The sequence below is a fragment of the Trichechus manatus genome, unplaced genomic scaffold (genome assembly GCF_000243295.1).
Source record: "Trichechus manatus latirostris isolate Lorelei unplaced genomic scaffold, TriManLat1.0 scaffold00273, whole genome shotgun sequence".
Lineage (NCBI taxonomy): Eukaryota > Metazoa > Chordata > Mammalia > Sirenia > Trichechidae > Trichechus > Trichechus manatus.
Genome location: NW_004444209.1, coordinates 809,611 through 830,341, shown reverse-complemented (window position 1 = coordinate 830,341; position 20,731 = coordinate 809,611). Strand labels below are relative to the sequence as shown.

General features: G+C 37.1%; 1 protein-coding gene across 16 annotated transcripts in view; it reads right to left on the bottom strand.

The window, feature by feature from the left end:
* Nucleotides 1–20,731, bottom strand: part of HNRNPC (heterogeneous nuclear ribonucleoprotein C) — a 64,257-nt gene that overhangs the window by 38,641 nt on the left and 4,885 nt on the right. The window contains exon 1 of one of the 16 annotated variants that reach the window (XM_023724971.1): nucleotides 20,488–20,725. The exons of 12 other annotated variants lie outside the window; for them this stretch is intronic. The gene's annotated coding sequence lies outside the window, so the exon portion shown is untranslated. Of the gene's footprint in view, nucleotides 1–3,304; nucleotides 3,359–5,177; nucleotides 9,651–20,487; nucleotides 20,726–20,731 lie in introns of those variants that run through there. 3 more of the 16 variants (XM_023724968.1, XM_023724966.1, XM_012559581.2) reach the window with 3 other exon arrangements.

The following is a 20,731-nucleotide window of genomic DNA, read 5'->3' as shown; positions in this document are numbered from 1 at the left end:
AATAATAATAATAATTCAGGTCTTAAAACGTTTTATACGATCATTCAAATGTTTTGAGATCACCAGTTCCCTCTCTCTTCTATTTAATTCCCCTCCTCTACCGCAAGACTAGTTTTTTCTTCTGTTGACTAAACTAACCTAGTCTCTCCATCTTTACCACATTTACAATACCACTAGAATTTACTAGTTTAGTAATTCTGTCAAATAATGAAATGTTAATCTACATGTTTTAAATTTTAACTTTAATAATCTATTCACTGCTGGAGAACGATGGCCAGTTAATGGGTCTACAGTTTAACTGCAACTGGCATACCCTAATCCAATGTCACTGAGTCAATTCAGACTCATAACGACCCTATAGGACAGAGAAGAACTGCTCCATAGGGTTTCCAAGGAGCAGCAGGTAGATTTGAACTGCTGACCTTTTGGTCAGCAGACAAGCTGGTAACCACTGTGCCACCAGGGCTCCGGCATACCCTAAGTACTCCCTAATTCCTTAAAGATGAAATTAGTCCAGTCACTTCCTTTACAAGTTGTCAGCAAAATGAGATCCTTAATTGCTCTTTTAAGTCAAATTCACTCTTAAACTTAATACAGAACAGTACAGAGGCACTATGTATATAAAAGCACATGCAATATTAAAAAAAAACTACATCATTTCTTTTCAAAACATGGTTTCAAAGAGTAGACTAACAGGTGGTAACAGACACATTATGAAATGCTCACGATTTGCCATTAGAGAAATACAGACCAAAACTACAATGAGATACCATCTCACCCCAACAAGACTAGCTTTAATCCAAAAAACACGAAATAATAAATGCTGGAGAGGCTGTGGAGACAGGAACACTTATACACTGTTTGTGGGAATATAAAATGGTAGAACCACTTTGGAAATCTATTTGAATTTAAAATGGTACGACCACTTTGGAAATCTATTTGGCGCTTCCTTAAAAAGCTAGAAATAGAAGTACCATACGATCCAGCAATCCTGCCCCTGGGAATATATCTTAGAGAAATCAGAGCCGTCACACAAACAGATATATGCACACCCATGTTCACCGCAGCACTGCTCACGGAAGTAAAAAGATGGAAACAACCTAGGTGGCCCATCAACTGACAAATGGATAAACAAATTATGGTATATTCACACAATGGAATACTACCCAACGGTAAAGAACAACGATGAATCCATGAAACATCTTGTACCATGGAAGAATCTGGAAGGCATTATGCTAGGTAAAGAACAAGGATGAATCCATGAAACATCTTGTACCATGGAGGAATCTGGAAGGCATTATGCTAAGTGAATTTAGTCAGTCACAGGAAGACAAATATTGTATAAGATCACCGTTATAAGAACTCAAGAAAAGGTTTAAACACAGAAGAAAACATTCTTTGATGGTTACAAGGGTGAGGAGAGAGGGAAAGGGTTATTTACTAACTAGATAGTAGGTAAGAATTATCATAGGTGAAGGGAAGGACAGCACACACTACAGGGGAAGTCAGCACAATTGGACTAAACCAAAGCTAAGAAGTTTCTTGAATACTACCAAAGACTTCGAGGGACAGAGTAGCAGAGGCGGGGGTCTGGGGACCATGGTTTCAGGGAACATCTAGGTCAACTGGCATAACAAAGTTTAATAAGTAAATGTTCTGTATCCTACTTTGATGAGTGGTGTCTGGGGTCTTAAAAGCTAGCGAGCAGCCATCTAAGATGCATCAACTGGTCCCAACCCACCTGGAGTAAAGGAGAAAATGAAGAACACCAAAATTACAAGAAAAATATTTGCCCAAGCGACAGAAAAGGCCACACAGACCAGAGACTTCATCATCCTCAAACCAGAAGAAGTCGATGGTGCCCAGCTACCACCAATGACCACCCTGACAGGGAACACGAGAGAGTCCCTGATGGAGTAGGAGGAAAGTGGGGTGCAGCACTCAAAATTCTAGTAAAAAGACCAGCCTTAGTGGTCTGAGACTGGAGGAACCCCAGAAAGCATGGTCTCCGGACTCTCTGTTAACCCAGAACTAAAACAATTCCCGAGGCCAACTCTTCAGACAAAGAGTGGACTGGACTATGGGACATAAAATGATACCCATGCAGTGTGGGCTTGTTAATTCAAGTAGATGCATGAGGCTAAATGAGCAGCTCCTGACTGGAGGAGAAATGATAAGGCAGAGAGGGTCAGGAGCTGGTTGAATGGACTTGGGAAATCAGGGGTGGAAAGGAGGAATGTGCTGTCACAGTACAGGGAGAGCAATTAGGGTCATGTAACAACGTATGTATCAATTTTTGTATGAGAGACTAACCTGAATTGTAAACTTTCATTTAAACTACAACAATTAAAAAAAAAGAGAGATGGTGGGGAGCTGGGGAGAAAAACAGAATAAGGGAGAATGGGGCAGGGCCTGGATGCTTGTTAAAATGCGATTCCAAGGCCTCTCCCCACCTGCTGAAACTGTATCCCTGAGGGTGGGGTCTGAAACTCTCCTTTTCTGCAGGCTCCCAGGGTGACCCGACTCATGATAGCTGGGCAGCTGCCAAGCCTAGGCTGGGCTGTCCAATACAGTAGCCAGATAAATAAATTAAAATTAAAAATTCGGTTCTTGAATCACACAAGCTAAATTCAAGTGCTCAACAGCCACATGAGGCTAGAGTCTATGGTGTTGTTGTTAGCTGCTACCAAGTTGATTCTGACAGATGGTGGCCATATGTGTAACAGAACGAAATGCTGCCTGGTCCTGTGCCATCCTCACGATCGTTGGTATGTCTGGTCTATTGTTGCAGCCACTGTGTCAATCCATCTCATGGAGGGGTTCCCTTGTTTTTGCTGACCCTCTGCTTTACCAAACATGAAGTCTTTTTCTGGTGATCGGTCCTTCCTGATGATATTCCAAAGTAAGAGGCCCTGCTCTTTGCTTCCAAAAAGCATTCTGGTTGTATTTCTTCTAATACTGATTTGTTCACTCTTCTGGCAGCCCATGGAATATTCAGTACTCTTTGCCAACACCACGATTCGAATGCACCTATTCTGTCTTTCCTTTTTCATCGGATACCACTGACTGAGGGTCAGGACCAGGCCCTCTGCCCATTAGGAATAATACTTTCCACTGCTGCCTAGATGCAGGAAGAGATCATTGCTGTCATGGATTGAATTATGTCCCCCCAAAAATGTGTTTATCAATTTAGCTAGGCCATGATTCCCAGTATTGTGTGGTTGTCCACCATTTTGTGATTGTAATTTTATGTTAAAGAGGATGAGAGTGGGATTGTAACACCACCCTTACCCAGGTCACATACCTGATCCAATACAAACGGAGTTTCCCTGGAGTGTGGCCTGCACCACCTTTTGTCCTACAAGAGATAAAAGGAAAAGGCAAGCAAGCAGAGAATGGGGGACCTCATATCACCAAGAGAGAAACAGAGCAGATCCTTTGGACTCGAGGTTCCTACACAGAGAAACTCCTAGTCCAGGGGAAGATGATGAGGACGACCTTCCTCCAGAGCCAAGAGAGAAAGAAAGCCTTCCCCTGGAGCTGACACCCTGAATTTGGTCTTCTAGTCGACTAGACTATGAGAAAATAAATTTCTCATTGTTTAAAAAAAAAAAAAGAGCAGAATAAGGAACAGACTTCCCATGACGTTTATCTGCAAAGGATCATTAAGGTGACTAAGTCAAAACCAGGAATATTAAATTACTTTTACTGCCTTAAAACACCAAAGGATCTATGTGTCTGTTTGATAATATGCTTTATTCTGAAGCAATAAACACAAGAGATGTTAGTGTATTTAGTGACAGTGTAAAGAACAAGAAATGCTTAAATATTCTCATACAGAAATATGTCTCTATTCCCACTTCTATCATCACATCCTATAACAAAAAAGAATGAAAAAAAATTTTAATCTGCACCTGGTTGGGATGTAAACAAACTTGCAAATTTTATTTCTAGCTATTCATTCTGAAGCTTGAGCTACAAGGAACTTGAACTTAGAGATTCTCTATCATACCTCTGACATTTTAAGAGGAAAAACCACCTTGGACTGTCAATATAGCTAAAATTTTTCTAAATGTTTATTGACAACTACTCTAGTTCTTTTATGCTAATATTAAATCTTAAGTGAATTCCTATGAAAAAAGGTATAGCAAGGTGGGAAAGGTTCAAATTATCTTTAAACTGAAGGTTACTGAGGTCCTGGCATTTGCCAGGATCTGGGCCAAAATCAATTTAAAAGCAGAGCCAAGCCTTCAGCTCTCTTGCCTTTACGCAGAGGCAATAGAACTCTACCTTAACGGAAAGGGTTAAGGTAATACATTAGGTACCTGACAATTTTTTCAGTGCCACACATTCAGACTGTTTCTAGTATCTCATCTATGCATATTTACTATAAACAGAAGCAGGAAGTAAGAAACCACGATGTTTCTACTGGGCATTTCAGCAAGTCCTTTACACCCATACCCTATTCACACAGACTAATCACATTATTACTCTTACTCCTACCACATTATCTGTTGATCCAGAAAAAAAAAGGGATGGGTGGTAAATCACAGAACTAGCACGGTTTATAAGATGAAAAATCATACTAGAGAACAAGGAAAACAACTTACTTCAAATTAGAAAATTCAGAGTCCTATCTTAGAATTTCTTTTATTACTGTCCAATAAAACCCAAAACTGCCTCCAAATTTAGCTAAAATTAGAGGCAACTATCACATGCCTAATGTTGTGTGCGTAAATTATTTCTATTTCTTCGGAGAATTTTAAACACAAGGTGGCACTAGATGGCAGCAATGAGTTGGCAAGTATTTTAAGGGATAACTAAATCTTGATTCCAAAGTTTTCCTATTTCAGTATGTCTTTTCACAATTTGTCAGCAGTTTCTCAGTACCCTGCAGGATAATAAAAATAAATTTTCTCTGCCTACTTATAGCATCATCATCTCGTCTAGGTTTTTTCCTTCACCAAATTTCAGCTCCTATTTTGTCCCTTGGGTCCCTTGTCTCTTTTGGTACCCTTTTCCATACTACTTTCAGATTACTATTTCTTCTGGCCACCTTCTTTGTAACTCTCGCTTCTGTGGATTTTTATTGCTTTCACCAACTAACCTCCCTATGGCCTCTGTAGAAAGGCCAACAATGAACTGCCCATATGTTTGCAAAAAAAACTGTTTATTACCTTGCTCCATCCCCAACACTTGTTCTTCAAAAATGCAGACATGATCTCAAGGTAGAGACTTAGCATGTAAAGACTTCTAACACAGGAAAGTAGTACTGGTGGTATTTTTAAGAACTGCAGGCCGTGAAAAAACAAAGCTGATCATCTTAAGAAAAACAACTAACTGCTATGTCTAAGAAATATAACTATGAGGATACTTAAGATATTGTAAATATGGGGGGAATGGACAATTCAATGAATGTTACTACTCTATGCACAAAAATAAATTACAGATGGATCAAATTTTTTTTAAATTTTTTAATGTAGAAAATTACATACGCTAAAGAAAAACTGTTTATCAACTAAGAACAGTCAAAAGATCTAAATAATAGAATTCAGTCTCAATAAGAAAAAAGGGTAACAACCTAACATTTAAAAAAGGCAAGGGTATTAATCATTCAAAGAAAAGGAAATGTAAAACAAATGGATCTTAAACATACAAAAATGTTTTAAGAAAAGCATATTAAAAACTAAAAGATTTAAAGACTTCACTGTTTTTAAATAGGCTGGTGAACATCAGAATGTTTAACATCACAATTGATTCAGATGAGTCATCAATGTATGCTAAAACCATTGGGTGATAGCTTGTTGGGTTAGGAACAGGGTATTTATATAGTCTCAAATTATCACCCAACAAGATTACTCACTCAATATAAAGAGAATACTGTACCTTTACAATGGAGACCTGAAGGTCTCCGCCTAAACCAACGATCGTATCTAGAATCAGTTACTGTATGACAGCATGACATTTTAAGTCTCCTAATGTAACACAATAAGAAACACATCACCTATGCAATATTCTTGGCAAAATATTCGACACTAGGACATTATATAACACAACTGGTGAGGACTCTCCTTTAAAAAAAAAGTAGGGGCTTTTCTAGATTAAGAAAGTGATGTGTTAGCCTTCATTGGATCTTGACTTGGGAGAAAGGAGACTTTTTTTTTGAGGGGTGTGACAACTAGGGAATTTTAATATGGATAGTATATTAGATGGTATTAATGAATTAATGTTAATTTTTGTTGGTGTGATAATATTCTGGTGATAGAGATTATCCTTATTCTTAGGAAATGCAGTATGCTGATGTCTTTAGTCAAGTTTCATGTTACAACTTTCAAATCAGTCAGGGGAAAGAAGTGTACAGGGAACAAACATGGCAATTTGCTACCAGAATGAAAACAGAGAAGCTGAAACAAGGGTGAGGTATTCTACCCGTTCAAAATCATTTTTTAAAGAGTCTATTATACAGCAAATGAAAAACTGATACATACCAGGTCGCATACTTTAACAAGTTCCCACTGATAGCAAAATTGCACGGTGTTTTTTTCCCTACTTGCAAATATAAGAATGATCAGCACAAGTGGGGGTGGAAGAGGAAACTAGCAGTTCCACTGCTATAAGTAAACAAACAGGGTACATGCTGCTATAGGTTCATGTGAAAATTCTTAAAAAAAGACAGGTGCCAAGTAAATGTCAGATTTACACATTTATATTAAACAAATAAAACTTTTTATTTTCATTCTATGTTTGTTTGGAATTGAAAGAGAAACACCAACCATCTATAAGTTTTGAAAATCCCTGTGATACAATATTACAGCCATTTAACAAAATCATGTTGTAGAATACTTAAACTAGAAAATGTTTATACTATACAAAATCCCAAACCCACTGCCACTGAATCAATTCTGACTCAAAGCGACCCCATGGAGTTTCCAAGGCTCTAAAGTCTCTAAAGAAGCAGACTGCCACATCTTTCTCCCGCAGAGCCGCTGATGGTTTCAAACCACCAACCTTTTGATTAGCAGTCGATCGCTTTAACCACTGCACCATAAGGGCTTCCTGTTTATACTTATAGAGGCTCTAAACGACATACAGTAATACATACAGATAGAGAAGACTGGACCAAAACATCAAAATGTTAACAGTGGTTAAATTCAAGTGCTGATGTTGTATTTTCTTTCTTTCTTTGCTTCAAGTTTCCTTTATTAAGTACTTTTTTCTATTAAAGTATAAAAGAGTAATGTAATGCAGCAAACTAAATAATGAAAATCTGAAAGAATATATTGCCACAACCTCAACAATGGGAAAAAATCATCTAGTTCTCACTGCTCCCCAAATTCCTCATAGGACGCTTATATTCCTTCTACAATGTCCTTGATCCCTCACCAATGATCAAGCCTCTGAACTGCCACCAAAGTCGGGGTACTCACAACCAAAAGATACTCAATTCTAAAAATTAATTCCACTCTTCTAGATTCCTTTCCTTATCTATTCTCTTTAAGTCCACTCATTAGCAATCCAATTAACTTTTTTTTTTCTCTTTATCTTAAAACATCCTATTCAAACTGTTCCCTGTCCTGGAAATCTTATATTAAAATAAGAAATGGTGCCTTATAAAAGTATAACCATCTGTCAATATCCTTTTCAACACAGTAGTCTAAATTTAGATGCTCTTGGAAGAGTTTAAGAGTGGTACAAACTCTGGATGCTTTCCAGTTGCTATTATTATTCCTGCTAACACTGGCATTGTCAAGACATGTAGAATTCACTGTTAAGTAAAAGTCCTAATTCTTAGTCACTGGTTCTAATATAATGCTAACCTGCTATATTCAGATAACTTTTTTGCTAGGTTTCTTTACATCAAGTGAAGGGCTTTAAATCCCACATAATATTTTATCTTTCGATATTCAGTTCATAGTCCCTGGTTCCATCCTGAAGAGAATTTTAGACTGTCATTCTGTTCACAGAGTATTGACAACCCCTCTCAATTACGTATCCTTTACTGATTTCTTCAATATGTCCCAGGAAGATTCATCCGAGTCATTTTTAAAAGCTGAATTAAAAAAACACACTTTTTCTTCAATAGCAAAAGCTTTTCTCATGCTATATTCCAACTGAGATGCCCTTCTGCCTATTTTCTGTATCTTGAAAAGCTCCACATTGGTTGAGTTCTGAACAGGACCCAAGTTAAGAGCTTTAAAAATTTAAGTAATACCCACTTCTAAAAATTTTTAACTGATAAAGGTTAACTGATAATTTTTAACTGATAAAGGTGGATTCCAAGATATCTATCTCCACAAATTCAAGCCATATCCACCATGACCAAACTTCATTTAAAATAGTATATCAGACTCTTAACAACTTTGAGATGGGAACTTACTAAATAGAACGTGAAAATACAAAACATCCCACTCCAAACACACCATAAATGAAAAACTGAGGAAATGTCTGCAATACATATTTATCCCACAATTTATGTCTTTAGTATCACATATAAAATGTTATGAAAATAATAAATACAGCCTCATGGTTAAGAGCTCAGAGGCTCTGGGATCAGACAAATCTGTTTCAACTTCAAGCTCAACCACTTACTAGTGATACGGTCCTTCTCTTCAGCATATCTATCTCTTTAAAAACCAGAATGATAGTACTTGTCTCACAGGGTAGTTATGAGGCTTAAATGAAAGAAGGTACAGAAAGCACTGAATAGGATGCCTGCCACATAGTTAGCACTGCTGCTGCTGCTACATCATTTACTATTATTGGAACATAACAAAAAAAGAGCCAACAACATTTAATAAATATTACTAAAATCTATAAAGATTAAAAAAAAAATTCAACACCACAATAAAGGAAATAGAAATTAAACCAAATGCCACACTTCACCTACCAAACAGGCAAAAACATCTTTTAATATCTAGTGTAAGGAAGGGTTCAAAAGAAATGGTCATTTTTATACTTAAAATAGTATGAACTGGTACTGTATTTCCAAAGGACAACTTGACAATTTTTTCAAAAGCTTTAAAACTGAGTATTCTTTGACTCAATTGTCTCACTTTTGAGAATTTATCAAAAGGAAACAAGAATGCAGACATATTAATAGTGAAAAATTATGAAACAAATAATCACTGAGACTAGTGAAATAAATTTTACTACATCAATCCAAAAGCATGCAAGCAATAAATTATTTTAAAATGACACTGTATTGACCTTGAAAAAGGTTTAAGATACGTTAAGCAGCATATGTGTATATACAAGTTATCTAGAAGGTTATACTATACAATATCAGCAGACATCTCAAGGAGGGTAAGATTATGAGGTTTTTAAATATTCTTTTTTCTTCTGTATTATTTCCCAATTTTTCTTTAATTACACATATTGCTTATGTAACAGAAGAAAAATTAAAATTTTCATTCTGAAAAAATAGCGGAACGCTATTTTGGGACTTAATGATTATGATATACAGCTGACCTAGAATCAGCGAAGTATTTCTATAAATCCCTAAGCAGAAGTTGAAAATTCATGGCAATTCAGAACTATATGAATGCAAGGAACTAGACATCTTATTTAACTTGGATCCACAACCAACACCCATGGAAACAGCAATCAAGAAATCAGATAATGTACCATGCTGGACAAATCTGCTGCAGAAGACCTCCTTAAAGTGTTAAAAAGCAAAGATGTCACTTTGAGGAGTAAGGGGCACCTGACCCAAGCCATGGTATTTTCAATCGCCTCATATGCATGAGAAAGTTGACAACGAATAAGGAAGACTGAAGAATTGATGCCTTTGAATTACGGTGTTGCGAAAAATATTGAATATACCATAGACTGTCAGAAGAACAAACAAATCTGACTTGGGAAAAGTACAGCCAGAATGCTCCTTGGAAGCAAGGATGGTGAGACTTTGTCTCTCGTCCTTTGGACATGTTATCAGGAGGGACCAATCCCTGGAGAAGGACACTATGCTTGGTGAAGTGGAGGTTCAGCCAAAAAGAGGAAGACCTTCAACAAGATGGATTGACAGTGACTGCAACAATTGGCTCAAGCATAGCAAAGACTGTGATGGCACAGTACTGGGCTGTGTTTCATTCTGTTGTATATAGGGTCGCTATAAGTCAGAACCAACTCAACAGCACCTAACAACAGAGTTGTATTTCATAATTTAGTCTCTCACTCATTGAGAGTTCCAATGAATACCAACATTTCTCTATGTTCTCAACCTTCAGAGTCAACTGTGCTATCATCAAATGTTAGTGCTTTGTTTCTATGTTACATCAGACTTAAGAAAAAAAATGAACGGCATTTTTGAGCCTGTCATATTCTTAACTAGACCAACTTCGTCTTTCTTACGTAGTAAAAACTCCCCATCAACAAAGAACATCTATTGACTATTGGAAACAAATTCCTGAACCTTCAAGTATCAAACAAGCAGTTGCTGTTGGGTGCTGTCAAGCTGATTTTCAACTCACAGCAACCCCATGTGACGCAGGAGAACTGCTTCACAGGGTTTTCTTGGCTGTAATCTTTACAGGAGCATATTCCCAGGTCTTTTTCCTACAGAGTTGCTGGATGGGTTTGAACACCAATCTTTCCGGGAGTAGCCAAGCACTTAACCACTGCACCAGCAGGACTCTTAAGCATTAGGAATATGTAAAAGAATGCTTTCAATAAGAATCGAGCAACATTTCAAAATTACTTCATAACCTCAATAAATTTTAGCTGGGAACTAAAACGAGGGCACATGCAATATACAAAAGTAATAAATATACCAAAAATAGAAGGACCTATTATCTCGAACACAACTGAAAACCTATGCGAATGAGAGAAACAAAATGGTTACTGTGAAAACCACTGGTTTGAAGAACTGAGGGGTTAAGTGTCCTTCTCTTAAGTCTGCTATTTCCTTTCAAATGATTCAACAAAAAACAATGGAGAACAAGCAAACATGGTAATCTAGATGAGAAGTCTATCAATCTAGGTGGAAAGAATATAGAATTCATTATACTTTTCTGTGTGTTTGAGTATTTTCTTTAAAAAGGTAGGAAAAGAAAAAAATGATCATTTATCTATTATAGGCACGGATCGATCTTGGTCTACAAAATTATGTTCTGTGAGTATGTGTGAATCTTTTCATCAGCTATCCTTTATCACCAGAAAGTACAGACTGGTCACGTTATACAGGTATACTGACTGCATTAAGAGCTCAAATAATTCAAAATGCACAGATTTCATGAACTTCTGATTACTAGTTTAAGTGGAATCACCACTTATCCATCCTGCTTGCTTCTGAGATTATTTGGTTCTTCTATATTTTTAATCTGGGGTAGTCATTGTTTCAGATTTTGCACATAAAATGATCTTTCTCTTACATTGTATTATTTCAAATTCACATAAAATATGGCCACAAAGTGGTCTTCAACATTCCCTCCAAACATCAAAAACACTCTTGCCAGAAAATTCACCCAAATCTTTAATTCCCAAGCATGCAACAAAAAAGGATTGAAAGTGCTTGACCAGTGCTTCTCTTTAATGTGTATCACTAGTTCCTGGCTAGTGTGTGAGATTCTGTATTTCCAGTAAGCACCCAGATGATGGTGATGCTGGAACACAGACTACATTCTCAATAGCAAGGATCAACAATACTTACTTACAAGACTTCATTTCCTATTATCCTTGTAGAAAGTTTCAATTACATCAGTGACCTCAAACTGAGCATCTGAGTCTACCATGACCTACAGTCCCTTATCAAAACACTTGGAGTCAATGAGTTTGAAAAATCAGGACTTTTCAGATTTTAGAAAGGATATTGTGCTTTTTTGTTATATAACACCCCATTGGGACCTGGGGAAATAATCAAATATCAAATTAAATACATTAATATTTCTGCAGTGAAACAGGATTAGTCACTAAGTGTTAACACAGACTATAAATAATCTCGTGTCAAGTGAGGTCCCATTTGGTAGCTAAATAAGTCTGTGCCAAACTAAAGGAAAACTTTTTCAGAATTTCTGAATTGTGGATAAGATTTTGGACCAGTACAGCAAAACAATTTAGTAATCCTGAGTAATCTTTAATAAGGAAATAAAATTTACTACAAGCTTCTCCATTATTCTGACGTAACTATGCAGCTGAAACATGGGATTATATACAAATTTAAGAATTTAAAATAAAACATATAACAATATAGTGGAATCGGATCTTTATTACTCTTAATTTGATATCTGGTTATTCAGAATTGGGGAACACCTCACTCAGTCCTCAGAATAGTATTTTAGGGCCTTAAAATGTATTAATTAACTCTCTTTTGCTAACTGATACAACTACTAAGCAAAAATGCAGTAAGGTACAGTTTTACAGGGTCTTATAAAGTTAATTCAACAATTCCATTCAAGGTATTTACTGAAGAGAAATAAAAACATACATCCACACAAGGATATGTTCACAAACATTTATAACAGCTTAAAAAGTAATGTATTAAATGTTTTTGGTGTGGTAATGATTACGGTTATTTTATTAAGTCCTTACTTTTTAAAGATACATACTGAAATATCTACAGATAAAATATGTTGAGGATTTGCTTCAAACTAACCAGGGGGGAGGAGTGGATGCAGGTATAGATGAAACCAGACTGGCCAAGGATTAATTTTTAAAGGTGGAAGGATGACAATTACATGGGGACTTGTTACATTATACACCCTTCTGTGTTTTTAACAATAAAATTAAAAGGTAGCACCAAATACAAATACACGAGAAAAAAATTACATGTGGATCTCAAACCATACACAAAAATTTCATCAACATGGTATCAATGTTTCACTCAGAAATCCAGAAATTCTATGCCTCTGTAAGTATTTTTACTATCCAAGTCAAAGACTTATCAACCACTTCAGATACTGAATAGGATGAATACGTTAGCCTTGAATTATACACAAATATATGTAAAAGGTCCAAATAATTCACAAAGCCAGAAATAAGCATTAAGTGGTCACTCTTACACTGCCAACAAGTAAACTGTGACCTTTTAGGAGAACAACAGGATTTCAGTCTTAAAAATGCACATACCCTTGAACAAGTATACTTTTGGGGCTTAATTCTAAGAAAATAAGGATATTTATAAAATCTTAGTAATAAAAAGGGGAAAACTCATAGGACCCAACAGTGGAGTATTAAAATATAAAATATTATACAATTATGCAATGCAGTTCTGTTACTAAAAAATGTTAGACATCTGACACAAGATGTTCACATTAAGTAAAAAAAAAAATTACTTATAGTATGTGACATAACTTTCAAGTATATATAGATAAAAAACCTTAAAAGACACATCAAAGCACTGATCTTTGGATAGTTGATTTCTTTTGGCTCATTTGCATTTTTGAAATGCTCTTAAAAATCCACACCAATCTTAGTCACTTGAGTGACTTTTCACTTTTAATAAAACTACATCTAAAATACAGCAAAAACAGCTGCATAATCCCAACCTAAGTCAACAAGTTTTCAAGGACAATACAAAGGAAAAATTTTCCTTTAGAAAGCATACCTTTCTACCTGAATTTTAGCCATAAAGTTTTAAAGTTAATACCAAAGTCACTTACATGAAAATGATTTTACTTAAAGAATTAATATATAATAAAGGACAATGCACAGTATGTATATTAAATGGTTTTATCATCTTTAGAAAACAGAATTTTAGTAGGAGGGCTACAGGAAAAATTTTGTTTAACATGAACTCAACTAAGCTATTCCTAAATGTTACTCGGTACTAGCTGGAAAAATCAAAGTCTGATTCAATAAACTCCTAAAGAGTTAATATTAGTTTCGAACTCAACTGGGGAGTCATGCTGCCGTTGTTGTTAGTCAACCCCATGTAAACAGAGTAGAACTGTTTCACAGGGTTTTCAAGGCTGTGATCTTTTGGAAGACCGTGAGGCCTTCTGGGTGGGTTCAAACCACCAACGTTTTGGTTAGCAGTCAAGCACTTAACCATTTGTGCCACAGAGAGTGTCATACATTAATCTAAATGGGGAACAGGAAGAATATTTCAGACTGGTAAAATTAAAATCAGACTAGGGAGGAAGAAAAAATTTTTTTAGATGTTCTCTAATCTGTTAAGGCTACCTCTTAAAAACAGCCTTGCTTTCTCACTAGAGAATAAAGAAAAAAAAAATGGTAAAGTTTTTCCAATTTTTCATTAGAGCCCCACCACAAGCAACACAGCCAACAGTATGTTTAATTGCAAACTTGACACATTTTATCACAGCCAGCTCTATTTTAAGGCTGTTTTTCAATTTTACTATCAACACTGCTTACACTAAATCCCTACTCCACAGGCTGGGAAACATTACGCTATTTATACCCAGACATGGAATCAGAATAAAGAGCTGAACTATATCTACTATAAGGACTTTTAAGTTTTTTTGATTAGAAGCAAAATAATACTACATTGCTCATTTTAAGAGTCTTCAACCCCACAGAGCAAGTTTCCTTTCAACCCTCCTAAATTCCACCCCCTAGCCCAGAGATAATGAACTGTGGCATAAATCCTTCCAGATCTTTTCTCTTTGTTTACATGTTCTTATGCACATTCAATCAACATGTATTTATTCAGCTCCTACGAGTCAAGAAACATCCTAGAAATGGTAAATCCAGCAGTAAACAAAAAAGGAAAAAGCCCTGCATTAAAGCTTACATTCTAATGGAGAGTAGACACATGATAACAAGGTTAATAGGAAATTAGGTTCTATGTTAGGTGAAGGATTCCCTGGGTAGTGCAAAGGGTTAAGCACTTACTTGATTACTGTTTCTTCCCCCTTTATTCTCCAGTGAGAAAGCAAGCTATTTGTAAGAGGTAGCCTTAACTAGAGAACATCTGAAAGGTTGGTGGTTCAAACCCACCCACAGGCACCTCAGAAGGCAGGCCTGGCAGTCTGCTTCCGAAAGGTCACGGCCTTGAATACCCTATGAAGCAGCTCTACTCTGCACACGTGGGGCTGCTGAGTTGGAATCCTCTTAACAGCAACCAACAACACAGGAGGTGAGCTCCTGAAAAGTGCTTAAGAGTATTTAGAAGGATTGGAAGGGCTGAGAGAGAAGACATCACTGAGGTGGTGTCTTCTGAGTAAGAACCTAAAAAAATCGAGGAAACTAACCTTATGAATGTGTAGGGGAAGGAATTCCAAGCAAAGGCTCTGAGGTAGGAGCATATCTAGTGTGTTCAAAATACAGTTAAGTCAAAAAACAAGTGTATGGTCACATACGCATGTGTATAGGTATACAGATATATGGGAAGATAAGGTGTATACACGTGTGCACTGATGTGTACAAGCACATATAAAAGACAAAATTACAGATACTTCTCAGACATAACCAAATACTTTGCAAAATTAGTTTTCTAGGTTTGAAGGCTTAGGACCTCAGTCTCATGGAACAGCTCGATCGGCATGATGCAATTCACAAAGTTCTTGTTCTCCATCCTAGTGAAGTGAGTAGTGTCTGGAGTCTTAAAAACTTGGGAGTAGCCATCTAAGATGCAACTATTAGTCTCTATTCATCAGGGACAACAGAGTAAGAAGGAAATCAAAGTCTCAGTAGAAACTAATCTAATCTACAGAGCTAACAGCCTACTCAAGCCACAACTTCATCCTTCCTGGGACCAGAAGAACTAGATGGTACCCAGCTACCACTACCAAGTGCTCTGATCAGGGACACAATAGACGGACCCTGATAGAAGGGGAGAAAAACAGAACAAAACTTACTGGACCAGATGAGACCTGAGGACTCCCTGACGCTATCACCTGAGATACAGTGAACTGAAACAATCCCTAAATCACCTTTCAGTGAAATAACAGAGTGGCACACAAAATAAAGGATATGATCCATAAGTACAGTGCTCTCCCTAAAAAAACAAAAAAATCTAGATCAAAAGGTCAACATCTACTCTAAAACAAAAATGAGAAGGAGGCAGGGAAACTAGAGTACGGGAAATGTCACTGAACAACATGTACAGAAATTGTCAAGTGGGAACCTAATTTACTGTGCACTTTCACCAAAAACACAAAACATTTAAAAAAGAAAAAAGAAAAAAAGACACTACGGAGGCCAGTGTGGCTAGAGCAGTGTATACCAACATGGGGGGGGGGGTGTGAGGCACTCAGACCATGGAGGGTCTTGTAAATCACAGTAAAATGCTGATGTTAACACTGAAATAGGCAGCCATTAGGTGAGTTAAGTGGAAACTCCAGCAACAGATTCTCCCAGCATTACAATTTAACAGGATCAACCTAGCTACCACACTGAGAACAGACTGTAGAGAGGGGCAAAGAAATGGGAATCTACTGCAATAATGCAGAAGTGACAACAGTGGCAAGTACGAGTGGTGAATTCCTGTTGTATTTTAAAAGAAGAGCTGACAGGATTTTCCAACAGGGCAAAGGTGAGGTATAAAAGAAAACAGTCAAAAATGGTTAACGAAAGTCTCTGGTCTAAACAACACAAAAACTGGATTTTCATTAACTGAAAAAGGCAACAGTATAGAAGAAACTGGTTTGAAGAAAGGATAGTAGGAACTCAGCTTCTGACTTTAAGTTGATATACTTATTTGGCACTCGAGCTGTCAAGGAGGTAAATGGATATGCCATTCAGGAGAGAAGTCCAAGCTGGTGACGTAAATGTGAGAGTCATCAGCTTATAGATGGTATATAAAATCATCTATGAATCGAATGGCCCAGAAGTAAGGGTGGACACAAAAGAGAAGTGGAAGGACTGAACCACAGGACACTCCAACAGAAGTTAAGAGAAGGAACAGCCAGAACCACACAAGAAAAATCTGTAAGTGAAGTGAAAAATGTTTCAAGAAGAGCGCCTGACTGGTTAAACGACACCAGTTGTGAGATGAGGATCAAAAAAAGGAGTACTAGAGTTAACACCACATCCCCTTGGGTGTGGTTTTCGAAAAAAACAAAATTATTTCACTTTTTAAAATTAAAACTCATTTTAAAAATGTTTACTTCCCTAAAAGAATGCCATCATATTCAAAGACTATAAAGTTACACCATAAAGCTACATTGATCTAAATAATTTACTATCTTGGACAACATCTCATGGCATGTAAGGTTTTGTCAATTAAAAGTCAAAACACACAGCCATATTTTTTTTAAAAACTCTTAAAAGTTTAAGTCCAGAGTAGTTCTATTTTCACTACTTTTTCCAAATTTAACCAAGACTTGGACTTTTTAGAATACTTAAGATGTTACAGTGATTTAAACAATCTATTAGGAGTTCAAATCTGCAGGCTTACTTAACCAGTCGCCATTGAGTCGTTTCTGACTCATAGAAACCCCATGCGTCAGAGTACAACTGTGCTCCACAGGGTTTTTCAACAGCTGATTTTTCAAAACGATCACCACACCTTTCTTTTAAGCCATCTCTGGCTCACCTTGAACCTCCAACCTTTCAGTTAGCAGCCCATCACCTGCCTGGGTTGAATCCACGCTTACCATTTATTAGGGATGTCTAACTTTTGGCAATCATTTAAATTGTATGCTTCAATAGTCTCGTCTCTAAAATGTGAATGATTGTAACAAGCATTCAAGGTTATGGTGATGATTAAGTAAGTTAACTCAAGTTAAAAACTTTATAACAATGGTGAATACATGCTAAAGTGTTCAGATTATTACTTGTAAGAGGAAGAAATGCAGATTCTACTTCATTTTCCCTTTCAAATCAGCAAATACTACATCTGACCCTACAGGGCTATCACAGAATATAACTAGCACTGTTTCATTTTTTCTACTTAAAACTCATTTTAAAAACTTCTTTACTTCCCTAAAAGAATGCCATCATACTCAAAGACTATAAAATTATACCACGAAGAGTTTTCATCCAATCTACCCTCTTCAGATTAATTACATTTGCTCACTATTAATACATGCGAAGAAAAAAATAATATGAAAATCCAGGGCAAGTATTCTCAGGCCTAGGATTACTGCTTTCATGAGACTGAGAGATAGTGGGCTACTCCAATGGCTCCTAACTTCATTGCTTACTTCCACTGTTAGTCCTCATTAACATTCCCCATAGAGCAGCCAGAAGGAATTTTCTGGGAAATCGGTAAGCTCAACATACTCCCATTGTGCCCAAAATAATCTAAATCTTCAACACTGCCCTACCAGGTCCTGTACTATGAACGCTTGGTCCTTACTCTACCACTCCATCTATTCTATGTGCATTCTTGGTATTCACCAGTTTTTCCTGCTCAGAGACCAAGTTTTTTTTCCCCCATATCTGTGCTTTCACATGATATTCCACTTTCAGATCTCAACTTCAACATCTGTTCACCCCCCACCATCCATATTCTAAATTTGGTTCCCTTGCTATCATCTCAAAGACCCTGTTCTTTTCTTACACAGATCAAACTATTAAAGTGCTATTTGTTTACTATATTTCTTCCCTCAATGGGAATATCCAAGAAGTCAGAGGACAGTATTTGTTTTGTTCATGCCTAAATGCCCAAGCCTGATCATGATTTTCAGAATCATCCAATATTTAATGAATAAATGTCTCTACTTAAATGTTCCACAAGCACTTCAAAGTCCAATACTTTAAAAACTGTTTTTCCCACTCTACCTCTCCATCCTAACCTGCCCCCTTCTTTTACATTCCTTAATGGCCATCCTCATCCCAGAAACTAGAAACCCAGGGGTCATGCCAAATTCCTCCCTCTTCTTCTATATCTTATTACATCCAACACCAAATAAATCCTCTTAAATTTCTCCCTTCTCCCATTACCACTACTTTTGTCCAAGCCAGATCGTTATTTTTTTCTTTGGATTATAATCACTTTATCTCCCACTTCCAATCTCATCCTCCTCTAAGCCATTTCCAAGTTGATAAGAATGACATTTCTAAAAACGAAAATCTGCTGTCACTCTCCAGTTTATTTCAATGGCTCACCATTGGTTTATGGATAAAATACAAACTCCTTGGGATGGCATTCAAATTTCTGTGATCTGGTCTCAACCTAAGACAGTTCATCTCCTCTAAAAAGCATTCCCTGACCTCTTAAAGGTCATTCTGGTTTGAGAGGGGCAGTGTACTTGTTCTGCATGCTTTTAGGACCTGTGCTTCCTTATAATCACATGGTAACATTGTTATCTCCATGTTCATCTATCTCCCTTACTAGACAGAAACTATTATACCTTTCTGTATTACCAAAACCAGAAAACCACCACCCATAAAAGAATAACAAGGAGCAACCATGCACTGACAGATATTAAGAGTAGAAATAGTTCTCGTACAACAGAGGACTCAATAAAACTTGGACCTATGATCAACAAGAGACCCGTGTTCCTCTTTCAGATAACCCTCAGACCCTTTTGCTTTAACTTCCTCCCATTCTGTGTTCCACTGTTCACAACCACCAGACTATACTCTTTCTGGTCCAGGTGAGACAATGGGGACAAGTACGTGATTTGCCCTAGTACTCCAGCACTGAATATGCTTTCAAAAAGCAGGCCACATAGCCCCTTGGCTCAAAATTTATTAGCAGATGGATTATCAAAATAAATGAAATCAAAATGTCATCAAGATATTCCACTTTAGCCAGCAGATCAAAATACTATAGGTTGTTAAAATTTGTAACTCTTTTGCTATCCACATCCTTATCGATCCCTGTACTATTCTTGTCAATAGACAAGACTTTCCCTTCCTACCACCCTTGGGAACATGCTAAACCAAAACCAAAACCACTTCCGTCACTGTCGATTGTGACTCATAGCGACCCTATAAGACACAGCAGAACTGCCCCACAGGGTTTCCAAAGAGCGATTGGTGGATTCAAACTGCCAACCTTTTTCGATAGCAGCTGGGCTCTTAACCACTGCACACAAGGGCTGGATTTCCCATTATCTAGCTGTGCCTCCAGTCAGCACTGAAAAAGGGATCAACTCTAGTGCCTTCCTGATCTAGCTAGAGATTAACAAATTCCCCTGCTTTCTGAGATTAAAACACCTACCTACTCTTCTCTCAAATTTTTAAGTTTTCAGTGATAGCATTTTAATATTACAGCACCTCTCTTATAGTTTGATTCATGTTAAATTTAATGATAAAAAATAATCTAAACAAAATACAATCTAAAATTGTCACACCCAAGAAATATTAAACAGAAAAAATTTTTAATTTCTAATAATCTAGGGAAAATGACTGCCTAGTATGTTTTTGCTAATCATTCAAGCAAATCATTTTCACTTTAAGGTACAGGTAACCTTCAGCTGCTCTTTCCAATTATCAAAGTTTCTCAATCAGCCCAAATCAATTAGATACTCATTCCATTAGTTTAAAAATAAACGAGCTGGCCTCCCTGAGGAAACATCTCTTGAAATATACACATACAACTGAAGCATTTCCAGAAGCTGTCACCTGCACCAGACCAACTAAACTTAAATGAGTGTATTTCCTAATCTTTGTAATGAAGCCAAGTGGACCTCACACCTCTTACCATCACCCAGGAAGGGTGTGCATCTGTTCCGAAGGCCCCCCTGGCTCCAGGTCATCCTGGCTGCTGCTGCTCCAGGCTGGGCATCCATGTTGCTGCAGCTTGTGGTTTGTGAGGGGCAGTGTACAGGAAAAGCAGGATGGGGTTTTACGGGAAACAGGAGGAAGATGGCTTTTTGGGAAAATGCCATCACCATCAAAGGTGCTAAGTAGTACCACACACATTTTATTGCAGCACAGT